We start from the raw sequence: 4,895 nt of genomic DNA on the forward strand, positions 1-4,895 counted from the left end.
TGATTCTGATTCATCAAACAGAATAGTTGGTACAGACATCAGTTGCTTGTCCACATTTTATGCTTTGATTTTGTAACTTGAACAATGACTTCTAGGATAAAAATATGTAACTTGTCAACTAATGAATTCTTACTTTTTTAAATTCTGTATTAGTTCTGCCCTTTTCTCTGTTTTGCTTTTTTTCTCTAAAAAAAAAAAAAAATGACTCGGCTTTCTTTCTTCTTTGAGGAGCTCAAATTTATTTTCTTGCATTTAACTTACTAGTGCTTGTTCAAGGTAACCAGATGGAGAAGACAGTGTTCAACATCCAGGAAAATCAGACAGGTAAACAAATCTTCTCTTCTGATGAAGCAAATGCCTGCCAAGTTCTACTGACTCCAGTGGTCTTATTAAGTCAACCCACCATATCTGGGAGAGAAATATACCTAAGACTTGTTCCTCACATTCTCAGTGTTTGGAGAACATATAACCACATAAGACAAAAATAAGCATACTTCTTTATTTGTATTAAAGCAGAGAACTTAGTTCCTCAGTTTTCCACAAACCCACAATATACTAGTGATCACAATACATAGTGAATATGTTAGACTCCTTGGCTGTCATAGAAATGTTAGAAACTTACAGACTGAAAGTAACAGAGGATTAACTTGTCTCAGCATGGGAGGCAAGAAGATTGAAATGTAATTTCCTCAGCAGCTCTGACCAAGCACACTTTCCTACAATGAGCATCTTGGAAGGAGACCTAGACGAAAGTCAGTTGGGGATCTACAGTTAATCATAGCCAATAGACTGAGAAGAGATTAGAGCTGTAATTTACACTGAGACCCTAAAAGATTTGGTTTTTCCTGGCTCTTCTTATGTTTTGCAACTCCTTTTACTCTGTGAACAGAAGATGGCAGTGAAAATTATCTGTCTAACACTGGCTCCAAACATTTCTAGAGTCCCTGAGGTAACCACAGATGTCAGAAGCTCTTAACTATCTCCACTCCAGCACGTTAATGACAGAAAACTCTGATGATCAGCACCTGTGAAGTGGGACTTGATTTTTTCTCTCATTAGCAGCGGGGAAACTGAGTAGGGTGACTTTTATCTTCCCAGACACTGATCTGGAGAAATGCGTGTGCATCCTAGAATCTCTTAGGAAGGTCACATGCGCTCTGGTTCCTACATAGGTACACACTTTCAGACTGGGGTCTTTCTGACCCCTCCTGAAGATGGCATGAAGTTTAACTCTTTTGGTTTTCTTTCTAATACAGAATATAGTTTATAGAACTTGGTTCATAGAAGAGGCCAACCATCCTGGACTTGACTCTTGCCATGTTACTCAACCAAGAAATTTCTATAGCATGCCTAGAGAAAAATCTTTCCCTATAAATTGCAGATCTAATAATTCATACGGAAGCAACTGATGCAGGAAAGCTTACTGACCCATGACCTAGCAAGGTTTTTCATGTGACTGAAGCACTGTCAGAGGGAAGTTATAATACTGATGACAGTAAGAATCACCCATATCTTTTCCTTGGAGTTTGTTTATGGTTTGAGCAAAACCTGACACAGACCCACTGCCACTGAACTAGTCAGGCACCTTACATGCCTGGTGAATGCCTAGGGATGGGGAGCCATGAGGCCTGTTCTTGTTTCTGCTATTACAAAGCTAAGTAGTTCCTACTATCATTGCTCCAAAAAACACTCTCGCTGGAGCTACAGTTGATGGTAAATTTCTCTCCTACAGCTGTAGTCAGAGAGCCTGGAGTCTGTGTTACCATGATATCTCCATAGGTCCCTGCAACCAGAAACGGAGAAGGATAACACACACACACACACACACACACACACACACACACACACAAACACACACACACATCCAAATTAGCCTTACAATCTCTCATATAGAATTCATTTTAAACTGTTATTAAAAGTCAGCACACAATTTGGTCCTTATTTGGAATAGTTTTTACCCTATCGTATTACTAAATATTATTCAACTACACAGCTTTTACTCTGAAGAGATTTTAGTAATTAATTGCTCACCAGAGACCCACAGGAATAGGGCTAGGTAAACCTGTGTCTGGGGCACAATCCTACTTCTCCTGCTCCCAGATGAAGTTCCGCTCTCACTGCAAAGACTTTGTTTATAAAATCTGAGCAGGTGGGCAGGATCTGCAGGGGCCTATGCAAAATGAGCAAAATAGAATTAAATTGTATGCACAGTGGATTGTATAATTATCTGAAATTCATCAGGAGACAAAAATAATAAAAATATCACATGAGTCATACTCGTGTGACTAGAAAATATTCTGCCCTCAACTTATTAGTTTTACATCAATTTAGAAAATGTATTACTTAAAGTCAGTGGATTTATTAAAGAGTGTTTAAGTCAAAAAATAATTTGAAATGAAAGCATTATCCATAAAAGAATGGCCTAGAATACTCAGATTAATAGTCCTTGTGCAGTGTGAAAATATAAAGAAAAAAAGACAAAGGACTCAAAGAGAGACAAAGAGCTATGGAGGGAAAGAAAGAAGAATGAAAGAGAAGTAGGGAAACAGTAAAAGACAGAAAGACAAAAAGAAACTAAAGAAACAGACACAAAGGCAAAAACAGGCGAAGACAGAGAAAGACACAGGATGGAAGGAAAGATGGAAGGAGGAAAAGAAAGAAGAAAGGAAAGAAGGATGCCAGGGAGAAAGGAAAATACAAAGGGATGGAGGGGCTGATACTTGAGAAGTAAAAAGTAAAACACCTTGATTGGAATGTAAAGCACCTTTAAAACCAAGATTCTGTGAGCAGAACAATGAGACTGCAAAAGGTAATACATACAAGAGGTGAAAGTATGTATCATCAGTATTTTCAGAAACCCAGAGGTGGTTGTAAATTCTCCAGAAAGAAGGAGGACAACAGATGAAGATTTGAAAACAACAAGAATGGTAACCCAGCAGAAATGTCTGTTTGCTATTTCTTTTCATTTCTGGCTGACTAAGTAATTAAAAATTGTAGCAATGTATCAGAGAGCTCATAACATGTAGAAGTAAAATTTATGGAGAGAGAAAAATTAACAGGCTATCAACAGAGGTGTCAAACTAAAAAGAATGCTAGTGGTGATATTTTAAATAAGAGAAACCAGAGGGTACCTTAGACATAGTCATAGCTGCCCACTGAGAAGATCGCCATGCTTTCCTGCTTCGTGGTATCCCCTGTGCAGAGGTAGGGTTAACACTCTCCTATTCATTCACCTGGGTTATCAATCCAGGGTTAAGAAAATCAGCGTGTGACTTAATAGGCTAGAACACTAAACACTTTATTGAATTTTGTACTTCTAAACTTGTATTTTTATTTGAGGTGTTTGGTAAGGTGTTTGGTAATGTATTCGTATTGTACCTAGTTACGTGCACTGCGAGGAGTGGGCACATGGACTTAACCCATCTAAATTACTTTGACTCCCTTTTGCCCTGCTGTCTCTTGTATTCTCTCTATGTCCAATTTCCTTACCAATTTACAGATAGTTTATGTCCTTATATCATATAATCTGTTTTATTTTGCCTTTGAATCTATTTATATTTTAGATTTCATGTATAAGACATCTGTGATATTTATAGTAATGTGTCTGATTTATTTCACCTAACATGTGGTCTCAAGGTGCATTCATTTTCTTACAAATGGTTAAAACCTTTTTCTATTGCAGTAGTGCTTCATTGTATATACACACCACATTTTTAATCCATTCATCTGTTGATGGACACATGAGCTGCTTTCAAAATTTAATGCTTACCAGTTTTATTGCCGTAATCATCTGTATGCATGATTCACTGTAATATGATGACTTTAAATCTTTTTGGAAGATAAGTAGATCAGGAAGAGCAGGGTCAAGTAGAACTTCTATTTTATTTTTTTGCAGAATCTCTATACAGAGTTCCATAGTGGTTGTACTTGTTTACATTTCAACCAAAAAAACATTAAAAAAAAAAAAAAAAAAACTTTACGTGAAATAATCAAAATGATTCTGTTAAAAACAAAATTATATAAAAGGCCTATAATGTTTATATTCACACTTTTACTTCTCCTTTAATACTTAACCACTCAGAGGGAAATCTCACATTCTTGTGGGAGCAACTCCTAGAAAACAACTAGGATTTCAGAGAAAATGGCCCCATAATCTGGCAGGAGAAAGGACAAGTACCTACTCTGAAATATGGCAGTGTTTTCTGTTCCTTTTAAAAAGACACAGTAGTAACTAGTTACCCAGGGTGACAACAATGACTTAGCAGAGCCCCTAGTCACTGGTGCCCAGATTAGGAGCCATCGCCCATTGCCCTCCTGTCCTGATTATTCTCTCACTGGAATACAGAGGCCCTGAGCAAACTATTCACAAGGGTGAGACTCCTCACATCAGGGCCCTAGAAAAAGTGCAGGCCAGAGAATCACCAGGGCAGCAGTGACAGAGAGAGGACTAGTGTGCCCCTAAGAACAGAGACAAAGGTCACCATCACGTGTGGTGATCCAGCACCAAACACTGAGGAATCTGTGAGACATAATCCTAGCGACTTGCAGTGGCTGTGACATGAGGGGTTCTGGGGTGGAGAAAGTACTGCAAAGCCCTGGGGACCAAGCACTCTGCCACATCCCTCAGGACAGCTGAGCTCTGCACTTGTGACAGTTCTTTCCAGCATCCCTCACTGATACTAAATTACTTGCACAAGGGCTGTCTTCTGCAGAGCCCTAAATACACTAAATTTGCAAGCTGGAGAGAGAATGTCATGCTAAACAACCTGACAAGTAATTACTAGGAATGTAGCAAACATCCCGCTGAGTGTTCATAGAGATCATTTCCTGCCAGGCAATAGAAACCATTCATTTCCTGGCCAAGTTGAAAGTCAGCAAGAAGAAGTAAAGGGACA

Source organism: Cavia porcellus, unplaced genomic scaffold (assembly GCF_034190915.1).
Source record: "Cavia porcellus strain 051 isolate PalLab524CR breed Dunkin Hartley unplaced genomic scaffold, mCavPor4.1 scaffold_18, whole genome shotgun sequence".
Lineage (NCBI taxonomy): Eukaryota > Metazoa > Chordata > Mammalia > Rodentia > Caviidae > Cavia > Cavia porcellus.